Consider the following 14,696-nt stretch of genomic DNA (forward strand, 5'->3'; position numbering starts at 1 on the left):
TGCTTTTCTAATGCATATTACTTAATACCAGCAATGCACTTAGGTCTTCCCTTCCACATATTTACTCTAGATCTCAAAGGAGTACCTGACTTCAATTTTCTTTTCTTTACTTTAGATAAGTGAGGCTTATCAAGCATGTGGTTCATCCTTAAGATTTACTGACATCGGAATTTGACAAATAAGAAGCAAGAATCTAGTTTATGACTTAGTAATAAGATACACAAAGTAAATTTGACTAAGCTCAACATCAGAATTTGCTTGTGTTAATGAATTTCCACATAAACAACTAATTCAAACATGGGATTTCAAGTATGTTAAAGACTACTAGGTCAGTATCTAGCACAGTTATTCTCATTAGATTGAATAGTCACAGAATATTCAAAACACTATCAGAGTACATAGATCCACATCAGATAACAATCAGTATTTAATGTATTATAATTTAAGCACATATTATATAAAGATAAGACAATCTGTAAACACTGATCATAAAGTCTGATGCATGAGAACAAAAACTAAGCAGATTTAGAGAAAGAACCTGAAACTATTCCAAGTTCATTTACCAGTCCGGTAAAAGTAGTTTCACATAGTGGTTTTGTGAAGATATCTGCTAGTTGTTGATCTGTTGGAACAAAATGCAATTCCACTGTACCTTCTATCACATGTTCCCTTATGAAATGGTACCTAATGCTGATGTGTTTTGTCATTGAGTGTTGAACTGGATTACCTGTCATAGCAATTGTACTTTGATTATCACAGTAAATAGGTATTTTAGAAAATTCTAACCCATAGTCCAGTAACTAATTCTTCATCCAAAGAATCTGTGCACAACAGCTTCCTGCAGCAATATATTCTGCTTCTGCAGCTGATGTGGAAATTGATTTCTGTTTCTTTCTAAACCAAGAAAACAATCTGCCTCCAAGAAATTGGCAGCTTCCACTAGTGCTTTTCCTGTCTATTTTGCATCCTGCAAAATCTGCATCTGAGTAACCTATTAGCTTAAAATCTGATTCTCTAGGATACCACAATCCTAGATCAGTTGTACCCTTGAGGTACTTGAAAATTCTTTTCACAGCTATTAGATGAGGTTATCTTGTATCAGCCTGAAATCTTGCACAAAGACAGGTAGCATACATGATATCAGGTCTACTTTCAGTTAAATAGAGTAAAGAGCCAATCATACCTCTGTAGTTAGTAATATCTACTGATGAACCAGTATCTTTATCTAACTTGGTTGCAGTGGTCATGGGAGTGGATGCAGTTGAACTGTCTTGCATTCCAAATTTCTTGAGTAAATTTCTGGTGTACTTGGATTGATTTATGAAAGTACCTTCTTCATTTTGCTTGACTTAAAGTCCCAGAAAATAACTAAGTTCTTCCATCATACTCATTTGATATCTTGATTGCATTAGCTTTGCAAACCTTTCACAGAGATTGGCATTTGTAGAACCAAATATGATGTCATCAACATATATATGTACCAAATGTAAGTCATTTCCATGGTTGATATAGAACAGTGTTTTATCAATTGTGCCTCTGTTAAATCCACTTTTCAGAAGGAATTGAGCTAAAGTCTCATACCATGCTCTTGGAGCTTGCTTAAGGCCATAAAGTGCTTTGTCAAGTCTGTAGACATGATTAGGAAATTTTGGATCTACAAATCCTGGAGGTTGTTCAACATATACCTCTTCTTCCAATTCTCCATTGAGAAAAGCACTTTTCACATCCATTTGAAAGACTTTGAACTTTTTATGAGCATCATAAGCCAAAAAGATTCCTATGGCTTCCAATCTAGCAACTGGTGCAAATGTTTCATCATAATCAATACCCTCCTGTTTAGAGTAGCCTTTAGCAACCAGCCTTGCTTTGTTTCTTATAATTATGCCATTACTGTCAGTTTTGTTTCTGAACACCCATTTTGTGCCAATAATTGATCTGTTCTTTGGTCTTGGCACTAGGGTCCAGACTTTATTTCTTTCAAATTCATTTAACTCTTCCTGCATTGCTTGCACCCAATCAACATCTTGAAGAGCTTCTTCCACTTTCTTTGGTTCAGTATGAGATAGAAAAGAATGATAGAGATATTCATTTAATATTGCTGTTCTAGTTCTGACACCTGCTTTAGGATCTCCAATTATTAAGTCAGGTGTATGTGCCTTAGTCCACTTCCTTACAGATGGAAGTTGTTCTCTAGAATTGGATCCTCCCCCATGATCCATGCTGTCTCCATCAGCATTTTCTGATGACCCCCTATAGTTATGCTCTCTGAGACTTCAGAATTTGAGTTGGAACCTTCAGGATTTGAAGAATCAGAGTTTCCAGAATTATCAGAATTTGGCTCATCAAAACTTGATGAATCAGAACTTGAGGAGCCAGTGACAGGTTCTGATGCTTCTTGAGAGTCTTGAGTTGTGGTAGGATCTTCAGCTTGCTCCCCCTGGACATGTGCATTTTCCCTTGGAGTAGTTACCACAGTTTCAATGACATCAGAACTTAACCCGTCAGAACTTACAGGATCAGGATTTAAGTCATCAGAATTTACAGAATCAGAATTTAAATCTTTATTTTCAAATCTCAGCTGATCATGATCATTGAAATTTCAAGTCCAGTAATCTTCTTATCATCAAAAGATACATTGATAGATTCCATGACAATCCTTGTTCTTAAATTGTAGACTCTGAAGGCTTTTGTGGAAAGTGGATATCCAACAAAAATTTCTTCATCAGCTTTTAAATCAAATTTTGACAGCTGTTCAGGATGAGTCTTAAGAACAAAACACTTGCAACCAAATATATGAAAGTATTTCAGATTTGGCTTCTTTTTCTTCACCATCTCATATGGTGTTTTTCCATGCTTGTTTATGAGTGTAGCATTTTGTGTAAAATAAGCAGTCTGCACAGCTTCAGCCCAAAAGTAGGTTGGTAGCTTTGCTTCATCATGCATAGTTCGTGCAGCTTCAATGAGAGTCCTGTTCTTTCTTTCTACAACTCCATTTTGCTGTGGAGTTCCAGGTGCAGAAAATTCCTGCTTAATTGCATGCTCTTTACAGAGCTCTTCCAATATTGAATTCTTGAACTCGGTGCCATTATCACTTCTTATAATTTAGACAGAATCTTTGACCAATTTATCCAGCTATTTGACATGATCAGTTAGAGTAGATGCAGTCTCATTCTTCTTGTGCAAGAAATACACCCAAGTGTACCTTGTGAACTCATCCACTATAACCATATCATATTTCTTCTTTACAATAGATATGACATTGACTGGACCAAATAGATCAACATGCAATATGTGATAAGACTCAAGAATTGAAGATTCAGTTTTGCTCTTGAATGAAGATTTTCTTTGTTTTGCCTTTTGACATGAATCACAAAGGCCATCAGGAGCAAATACTGATTTTGGTAGTCATCTCACAAGATCTTTCCTTACTAGCTCATTTATGTTGTTAAAATTTAAATGAGAGAGTCTTTTGTGCCAATTCCAGCTTTCTTCAATTCATGCTCTACTCAACAGACAGATTGCAGAACCATCAGAACTTGTTGAAAGTCTGGCTTCATAAATGTTACCATGCCTGTAACCTTTCAGAACCACTTTGCCTGTAGAATTGCTTACAACTTCACAGTGTTCTTCAAAGAAATCCACATGATAACCTCTATCACAGATTTGACTCACACTTAGCATATTGTGTTTAAGTCCTGAGACAATAGCTACTGATTCAATGATGACATTCCCAATATTGATATTGCCATATCCTAGAGTTTTTCCCATGTTGTCATCTCCATAAGAAACTCCTGGGCGAGCTTTCTCCACAAAGTCTGATAGCAGGGCTTTATTTCCAGTCATATATCCTGAACATCCACTGTCCAGCACTAGGATATTTTTCCTTTTGCCCTGCAATCACAAAGACCACTATTGGTTAGTTTTAAGGACCCAGACTTGCTTGGATCCTTTGGCCTTATTAAGTTTGTTAGCATTTGCAGCGGATTTAATTTCAGAGTTTATGCTAACATGTTGTTTATCAAACTTTATATCAGACTTTGCATCAGACTTTACACTAGAAGGAATAATACTAACTTTCTTCAAAGAAGGTTTTATTTGATAATAATCATAGTACAAACTATGATATTCCTTACAAGTATAAATGGAATGCCATAAACTACCACAATGAAAACAAGGATTTTGTGGCTTAAACCTAATATACTGACTCTTAACTCCTGATTTATGAGGTAAAGAGTTTATATCTTTATTTTTCCTGCAAAAAGAAGCAAGATGGTTAGAGTTTCCACAGTTATAACATTTCTTTTTAGGAGCATTAGGAACAGGCATATAATTATTGCTTTTATTCACACCTTCCTTTCCATTCCTATTTTTCCTAGCTTCCTTTACCTTGTTCACATTTCTAATCTCTTTCAGCTTATGCTTAAGCTGCTTCTTTGTCATTAAGCATATGTTTACTTCAGCTGGTTTATCCTGTTTTAATTTGTCAGAAGTTGACTTTTCTTTGACTATGTCCTAGACTCTTTCATCTTTTTAGAATCAGACTTTACATTTTTTGCTACAAACTTAACATGATTTACCTTTGGCTTAGCAGTCTGTTTAACAACAATTGGCTCAATTTGCACAGTTCCTTTCTCACTTTTATAATCTCCATAACCTAAGTCCTCTTTCCAGTTTCCACTACTTAGTAAATTCTGAGTTGTTCTGCCCGAGTTAGTCCAAGTTCTAATAATCTCTCTTTCCTTTTCTAAGTCTGCCTTTAGAGATTCATTCAATTTTAACACTTCATCTCTAACATACAAAGCATCATCTCTTTCTTTCTTAGTTTGATGAAGAAAAACTAACTCCTTTTCTAAATAGTCATTTCTGTTTTTAAAAGCAAGATTTTCAGATGGCAATCTTTCACATGTTAAAGTCAGTAATATCATGGTTTTAAGATATAATCTCAACTCATTAATATCATCAGTATGAAAAGTATAAGTTGTTTGAGGTACCTTCAATTCAGCAGTTTCAGTAATGCTTTCAACATTTGCCATCAAGGCATAGTTCACCTCTTTTTCAGAATCTAAAGTGTCTGTCCAGCTTTTCTTCTTTGTGACAAGTGCCTTGCCTTTGTCACTTTTTCCTTTCTTCCAATCAAGAGATATGTGGACTCTTTCACCACAATTGCAGCATTTGACATTTGAGTTATCTCCTCTGTCAGACTTTCCTCCTTTACCTTCAGACTTTCTGAATCCTTTCTTATCAGAACTTCTACCTTTCCTGGAAAACTTCTTGCCCTTTCTGAATTTCCTGTAGGCTATCTTTGTGATACCTTTCACCATAAGAGCACATAGTTGCATCATCTCTGCATCAACATCTATTTCAGGTAAACTTTCAGTTTCTGAATCATCATCATCTGAATATGATGACTCTGAATCAGACTTTATGATGAGAGCCTTTCCTTTGCCCCTCTTTGAGGCAACCACTTCAGGAGATTCCTCCTCAGCTTTAAGAGCAACTGTCCTTGAATTTCTTCCATGCCTCTTGCTCCTTTGATCCATCTCAAGTTCATGAGTCTTGAGCATACCATAAATTTCATCAAGAGTAGTTTCAGTAAGGTCATAGTTGTCTCTTATGGTAGTAGCCTTCAAATCCCAATTTTCAGGAAGAGCTAAAAGGAATTTTAGATTTGAATCTTCAAGATCATATTCCTTGTCCACCAGTGACAGATCATTCAAGAGTTTGGCAAACCTGTCATATAAATCAGTTAATGACTTATCAGCTTTTGAGTCAAAGTGCTCATACTCTTAAGTGAGTATAGTTCTCCTGTTCTTTTTGATTGCATCAGTTCCCTGGCATCTTGTCTCCAAAGCATCCCATATATCATTTGCAGTCTTGCAATTAATTACCCTGTTTGACATGACATTATCAATGGCACTATGCAGCAAATGCCTTACCCTTGCATTCTTGGCAATAGATGAGATGTCTTCAGCTGTGTAATCACCTTTTTCCTTTGGTATGGACTTTTCTGGTTGATCAGCAGCTGCAACAGAGAGCTTGGTAGGCTTATATGGCCCTTCATTAATCCTATCAAGGTATTCTGGATCTGTAGCTTCCAGAAACATAGCCATCTTCACTTTCTATATGGGATACTCAGAAGGTCTCAGTATGGGAACCCTAATAGTCTCATATCGACTGTGGGTTTGGGTGTTTGGAGTTTCTTGAGTTTTGGTGGGCTTAGTTGGGGTTTGTGTTTCTTCAGACAAGATTGTTTGGATCTTTACTATATGTGTTTTAACAGAAAAGCTCTGATACCAATTGTTAGGTCACACAACACTGTAAAAGGGGGTTGAATACATTGTTTATACAATCAAATCGATTTCAACACAAGTATGTAACAAAGATCAAGTATATTTAATAAACTCTATTACAATATGAACTGTTGTTCTCTCTCAGTGATGAACAAATATCACTAAGAGCTGCTAGGTTATAATGTATAATCTTCTTGATATTGATAACACATATAGTGTAAACCCTAAGCTATGTTTATATAGTACACAGTTACAAGATATATTCTAGTTGATATTGAATATAATTCTGTCTTCTAAAATATATCAATCAGATATCTTCTACAAGTCTTATAGTCCTTGTAACGACCGAGGAATTACGCTTGTATTATATTATAATAATAATAATTATGAGTATTATTATGTGATTAAATGTGTTAAGTCGTTGAACCCTAACTGCTATGTGTTATGTGTTGGTTGTTTTGATCCAAACGTGTTTTGGATATTTATTGAGCGTTCTATCGTCAGTTATATATATTATATCAAAACCTGTACAGCTCAAAACTATGTTTTAAAAGCCCGTATTTCAAACAAAATCATTGGCCCTATTTTGCCAAAAATGCCCTATACCGTATCGCTATTCTGAACCCCTAGACGTTTTACAAATTGACCTTTTTCGCGAAAAAACGACTTTTCCGGACCCCTTCGGGTACCAAAAACCCCACAAAAATCACATTTTTATTTTTATATGATTATGAAATTATCATATATCATTTTTCTTTGTATTTTTGTATTTTTCACAATTTTTGGGAATTTTTAGTATTTATTTTGTATTTATTGGATATTTAAAAATTCATTATTAATACCCAAAAATTATAAAAATTGGGGCCAAATATTTTTATTAGGAGTGTAATTAGACCCTTAATTTTTCTTAGGGGTATTATTTTCATAAATATAAATACCTGAATTACTATTAATTAAATCAGTTAATTATAATTAAAAATCAGAAAATAAAAATAAAAAGAAAAAGGAATTAGGGTTAGGGTTTCTGTGAAGAACAGGGCAGCATAATCAAAGGCGATTTTGATCGTGATTCCGGAGTCCAAATCGAGAGTGTGAGTATTCGTTTTGAAGCTTATGATCTGTAGTTTTCAATTATGTGATTCTTTTTAACGTTTGATTGATCGAATTGAAAGTTGTTATTTTCGGGTTTTAATCGCGAATTCGGGTTTGATTTTCTGTGTGTTGTTTGATGTTTTGGTTGTTAGAGTCGTTTAGATCGTTGATTTTGGAGTCGATTGACACCAGTTTCGTCAAATTTGGTTAATGTTTGGAGGAACTCGGTTTTCCGATGAAGTTCATCGGAGAACTTCGACTTGTGGTCGGAGATGGCGGAGGGGGGATTCTCTGATGGTGGTGACGCTATGGGGCGACGGCTGAAACTCTAGGGAATCGAACGGAGTCAAAAAGGAGGAGAAACGATGATCAGGAGGCTCGTTTTTCGCCTCGCCGGAACCCGTCGCCGTCGCCGGATTCTGGGACGGTGACGGCTGTTCTTCGTGACCCGATAACCCGAGGTCGACCCGGTTTGCAACCCGGAAACGACCCGGGTTTGATCCCCAAAACCTGAAACCAATTCCCTGAATTGTGTTTTTGATTTATTAATTATTTATTTATATTTTAGTAAATCAAAATCAGATTTTAAAAATTCTAATAATTAATTAAAAATTAGTTTTAAATTCTGAAAAATAGTATTATTAATTTCTAAATTATTTTATTAATTTATAAATTCGAATTTAATTATTTAATTAATTATTTAATTATTTATCTAATTATTTATTAGTTATCTAATTAATTAATAATTAGGTAATTAATTAATAATTAGGTAATTAATTAAGAAATAAGGATTAAAAATAATTAAATAATATGATTAATAATTCGATAATTAGTTATTATTACGAGTAATGATTCGATAATGAGAATTATTATTCGAGCGATAGTTATTCGAATAATATTGTAGTGATTATTTGTATCGTATAATTAAATACCGATAATTAATTGATTAACGAATCTTATAAGTTTCAGTAATAATGTAATAAGTTCGATAATTATATGAGGATGGCGAGTAGCTCGTATTTATACGAGTAAGTAATCGTTGAGTTAGATTATAATTCGAGCACATAGTAGATATTCGATAAATAGCGTATCCGTTAATAGAATCGATCGATTATTTGTAAATAATCGATCTAATCGAATAAATATCGATACGTTATAAATATTATAATAAATTGTGATTAATCCTGATAATTAGAGATTTATTATTTTAGATTATTCAATAAGCAATTATTAATTATTTATTAGTTATTTATTTATTCAATATTTAAAAAGTGATTAATTATTTCGATAATTAATCACATAATTTTCAATAAACCGTAACTTCTTCATTTTAACTCCAAAAATTATAAAAAAATTATTTTTGACTTTGATTTTTATTAAATAATTATTTAAAAATTATTTTAGGATTTAAAAGGTTGTAATAATTATCTATATTGAATAATAAATTGAATTATCAGTGTTTAATTCATAACAATTCAACCGTTAGTCCGATTTAAGTGAAACGAAGACCTCTAGACTCAGAAAAATGAGACGAATCCAATAAAAATAGTTGTAAGTTATAATTTATTCTGAAAAAGAGTGGTTTGGTGATAACTGATAGTTCGTAGGTCCTAGTAGGGATATCATTGAGCCGAATAAATCCCGAAAAATTATAATAAAATCAGATAAGACTAGTAATGCAGGTATAAGCCCAGAATTGATTCTAAAAATAATTATAAATCTAGAAATTAATTGTGTGCTTTACGTGTTACGTGTTATATGTGATTATGTGCATAAATGTGTTGTGTAAATATATGTATATATATGCGAGTCAGATAGAAACGCATGGGTAGACTGATAAGGTTGCGTGATATCAATTAAAGATACACGTATATAGTAAGTTATCTAAACACCTATATTTCCATGATTGTTCAGTGTTAGCAAGGCAGAGCAAGCTAGGGTCAGAAGGCAGTGAATTAAACCAGGTTAAGTACGCGCAAGGCAAGTTTTTCCCCTATTCTAAATTCAGAATAGTGATTTATATTTCCTTTCTATCGTATCAATTCTCTTTGATAATTATTGTTCATATACACTGTTACCCATTTATTATCACTTGTTCCATTTCATTTCAATTCTTGATTTACCCAGTTTATTGAATTCCCTGTTCATATTTCAATTCCTTTACCCTACATATATTCTGGTATATCCTGGTGTTGGGATATATCAATAGCATACCGATTGTTCCGGATGCTCAGCCTTGGACTGGATGGTTACTATAAAGGCTGGGTTTTTCCCAGACCATTAATTAATAGGCCATAGTTGCCTGAGTACTCCTTATGTTGGTTGGGTCTATGCAGTTGGGTATAGATCCGCACTATATTCTGACTGATCAGCAGATTATAGTGCATATGTTGGTTCTTGTTTCCAGTCTTGTTCATTTGGCACTCGCCATCATTGGCAAATTATTATCATATACAGATACAGATGGTTGTTCAAACCAGCAGCTTATTGGTTCATTTATTTCTCTTTATTTCTCTCTCTTTATAATATATATATATAAATTGTTGCAGGCTTGTTGAGCAATTTTGGCTCATTTCTTTTATTGTCACTCCTATTGTTTTACAGTTAAGGTAGAGAATGAAACCCATCAGGACCCGCATAGTCAAGAAGCGAGTCAAGCAGCGGGACCCTCTTATACCAAGAGTGTTCCTTCCTATTCCCGAAGAGAGCTTTGAATTGCCAGATCAGGTGTAGCAGGATAAGTAGTAATGTTGGGTTGAATAAAAGTTTTGTGTAGTTTGAATAAAAGATTGCGTAGTGAAACTGTAGATAGAATAAAGTTTTGTAATAAAGAGAGTTCTTGAGACAGGTTTTATTTAGTTGGGTTTGTAATAAAGTGTAGTGCATGATTCTTATTTCCAACCTCAACCCTTAAAAGATCCTGAGTAGTGATAGTTCGGGGTAATTATTATATTAATATTCCGCTTGTGCAGGTATAGTTGGTAATTCTTGTTAATAATGCCCCAAATCTATACCCCGGATTTGGAGGGTGTTATAGTCCTCTAACTCTTTCCATGCATATCTTCTATTATTTTAGTCTCGATCTTCCCCTGTAAATCAGCTTCATTCCTTAACTGAAAGTCTTCCCGCACTTAAGTTCTGATATGTATCTTCTGACACTTAAGTTATGATATTAAGTTCTGACTTCAGTAAGTCCTGATATGTCTTGTTGTTAAGTTCTGAAAACTAAACACAAATCATATTAGACATGACATCTCAAATATATCTAACATATATCTTCTTCTAGATCTGTTTGGATGTGTCACAGTTGATAATGTTATTGTACATTACATTGTCAAGTGACTCTATTAAAATCAGTTGCGAGCCACGATCCAAAGAGACTTTCTCCTTTTCAGGTTCAGTATACTGTGAGGGATCTTTAGGAGCATAATGAGCTGGAATGACCATTTCTCCATCTATAGATTCCTCAACTCTTTCCATGGGGGTGAAAGGACCATTCTTGAGAATATGAACATATAATGAGTTGGCCATCCTTATAAACAACATCATTTTCTTTTTCCATAATATGTAGTTAGATCTGTCAAAGGCAGGAATTTTTATACTACTAATCTTCCGTGTATTCATTCTTCCAAGATCTTTAATCTGTTTGCTTTCAGATTTTGCTCTGATACCACTTTTAGGTAAGGAATACAACACAGGGGGATGTGAATGTGTTTTGGTTATTTTTAAGACTTTATCAAAGTTAATTGCTTGGTTAACAAAGTAGATAAGAAATGCAATAATATTATGTTAACTGAAAATAAACAGTGCAGACAATATTTCAAAACTCACTTAATTTTGTATTAAAATTAAGCTAGTGCCTTGCTACAAATTCTAGGTTCTTTGTAAGTAAAGAACTTAGCTTCTTCCTTGAGAGAGTTATAAGAAATTCTAGATATATTTGATACAATTAAAAGCAAAGGACCAATATTTACTTTATAGATTAATAAACACAGATTTACACAGCATGCAACAAAATGTACTAAAACTTACTAAAAGTAATCTCTAAAGCTTTCCATTTTTGGCCTAGTGTATCTTTGTAAATCCTGTGAATTCGTGACTTTCCTTTGTCAATTAATCTTGGCCTTTGATCTTGCACTCTTCAAGCTGCTTTTGTAGACTTTTTAATCTAACTGGTTAGACCATTTTTGATAGATAATCTTGAATATTTAACTTGTTTGCATTATGTACTTTGAGCTTCATATCGAGATCTCCAGTTTGTAGTATAGAGAACTGACATCTCGATAAGTATAATGGCTTATCGAGATCTCTTAGTTCTCGACAAGTGTTTTGACTTGTCGAGGTCTATGAGTTCTCTATAAGTAAACTTGACTTGTTGAGGTCTCTGAGTTCTCGAATGTGAACTTGACTTGTCGAGGGGTCTCCAAATTTCTCCATGTATAATTGACTTTTCGATATCTCTGAGATCTCTATAGGCATTTTGACTTGTCGATATCTCTGAGATCTCTAATGAGAAAATTGACTTGTCGATATCTCCAATCTTTATATCTTCATTTTGGCTTGTCGATATCTCTGAGTTCTCGAATGCAGGAATGACTTGTCGCTATCTCCAATCTTCATATCTTCATTTGGCTTGTCGATATCTCTGAGACTTCTCGATAAATTATTCTTGACTTCTCGAAAAGTCATTCTGGAGTTCTCAAATGACTTCTCTATATGACTTGATCTGTGACTTGTAGATATCTTAACTTCGAATATTTTTCCTACAACAGACTTATTCAACTCCAAACTTCTTCACAATTTCTCTGAGGCATGATCTTCTTGATCTTCTTCCAGAATTTATTCTTTGGCTTAAGGCTGTTTACAGAAAAATACTCCAGTCTAATCTTTTATATTTTTACAGACTCAAGTGATACAATATAAAATACAAATTTAGATTATCATACAACTAATTCTTAGGGCTGTCAATTTGACTTAGTCTTGTTATAGTACAGGAATGTCTTGCACAACAAAATCATATCATATAAAATTTTTAAATAAAATAATTTCGCACCATAAGAATTTTAATTCAATTTATATTTAAAAATTATAAAATATTAGAAAAATTCGTACATCGCCCAGGTTCTAAGTTAGTAATGTTATAAAGCTTGGAAAGTTATAATAACTTCACAAATTCTTAATTTTTTGCACCATTGAAATAACGTATACGTAAGTTGCGTTACAATTTCTCACGAAAAATAATTTCCCATTGCAAATATTAGTTGGCCGGTTTTGATTTGACTTGGAATTTCGTCAAAATTTATGGGGATCTTTTGTATTTTATTTTTTCATCCCATAACTAAGTATAAAAAACTATCACCCTTCCATCTCACCAAGTATTTCCTACTCGGCGCCAATCCTCTGATTTTAACGAGTCGCTCACCAAGTATTTCCTTCACCTCGCGTCGACCCTCGACTTTTGTTGGAGATAATAGTGGTGACTCCCCCTTACCCACTCGCCCAATTTTTGCTGCGACGCCTTGGCAACGCCCCCGTGGTTGCCTACTTTGCCCGATAACACATGCCATTTATCATCGGCTCCTTTTCCTTTAGGAGACCTTGGACTCCCCTTAGTTGTGCCGCCCTTAGCACCTTTCTTAGACGTCTTACCCTTCTTCCTGGCTTGGTGTTCTTGCTCCATCTTTGTTGAGGGTTGATCATCCTCAACTAGCCTCAAATTTCCAAGATACGTCACCCTTGGTTTTATTGGTGGTGCCTCCACCCTTTTCAAGGTCGACAACCTCCTCGGCTCCTCTTCCTCACGTTGGATCATTGCACTTAACGACCCCAACTTCGGATACTTTGCCATCATGTGTGGCCCCTTGCACACGTAGCACCCTTCTTTCGCACATAGCTCTTAAGCTTTCCCTCACCTGAGCAATGGCTTGATGATGCCCCTGCATCGCGCCTCCTTTGTGGACTACCACTTCTCGAGCCAACATCTTCCTCACCACTACCCTCAATATTCTCCTCATAAAGCGTATTCGATTTAGAAGATTCTCTTTTAAACTCCACCAAGGACTCCGTCACTGTTATAGCCTCATCTACATCCTTGACGTTCCTTCGTTGAAGCATTTGTTTGGACCAATTCTTTAGTCCGTCCATAAAGTAGAACAAGAAATCCTCACCCGTCATGCTCAGAATTTGAAGCATCAAAGTAATGAACTCATTCACGTAATCCCTTATGCTGCCCCGATGTTTGAGTTCCCTTAGCTTCTTTCTTGCCATGTGAATCACATTCTCGGGGTAAAATTACCTTTTAAGCTCCCATTTAAAGTCTCCCCACGATCCTATATGGAAAAGGTCTTTCTCCATGTCGGCGTGCTTCCGACGCCACCATAAAGTTGCATTATCTCTAAGATATCGGGCAGTCGTACACACCTTTATTGCCTTGTCAACAATACCGACCGCCTCAAAGTAGTTCTCCACATCCCAAAGAAATTTCTTTATAAACTTAGCGTCCCTTACCCCCATTGAACTCCTTGAGTTTACGTCCCTCCAACCTTTGTGCCTCCATCGTCATGAAACCGCCTCTATGCATTGCTCGTCTCAATCCTAGCCAATTATGCTTTGACAATGCTACATGTTTCATCGACCATTTTCTCCAAGTTGGTGACCCGCTCCTCTCGTGCCACCTCCTTAATTTGTAAATCTTGGACCTCCTCTTTCACACGTCCAGCTTCTCCAAGCCCGCGCTGAACGCCACGAGAACTTCGTCAACCTTTTTCACCATATTTCGTGTCAAGATTACTCCCTCCTTAGCCTTTAGCTTTGATACCAAGTTGTCATGGCCTTAGAGTTCGATCCCTTCTAAGTCCAACGGTACCGGCGTCTAGCGCTTGTCGCCCATCAAATGAACTACTATACCGGTCCTACCTCCAAGTGTCGCCCTAACACTTATGCAGCGGATATAACATAAATGTAATATTAGAGACACGTGCTTACTAGCAAATACCCTTTTTTTTAATAACCAAATATTACAAGAGTTGGATCCCCTTGATCTACACTAGCCCCTTGCTAGTATTACAAAGCTTAGCACTCATCCTCACATAAGAAGCTCACTTGCCTTCCACTTGAATGTTGTCACTTTGCTCTCAATTCTCTCAATTTCTTCTATTTTCCATTATGCCTCTCCAAATGAGGGTCTCACCCTCCACCACTTGGAAAGAATTCTACAACTTGTACATCACACATATTTCTAATTTATTCTACTATATAACTACGTACACTTTATTCTAGAATATATCTAGATATATATATTCACGTATCGAAAAT

The sequence above is a fragment of the Apium graveolens genome, chromosome 4, assembly GCF_009905375.1.
Source record: "Apium graveolens cultivar Ventura chromosome 4, ASM990537v1, whole genome shotgun sequence".
Classification (NCBI taxonomy): domain Eukaryota; kingdom Viridiplantae; phylum Streptophyta; class Magnoliopsida; order Apiales; family Apiaceae; genus Apium; species Apium graveolens.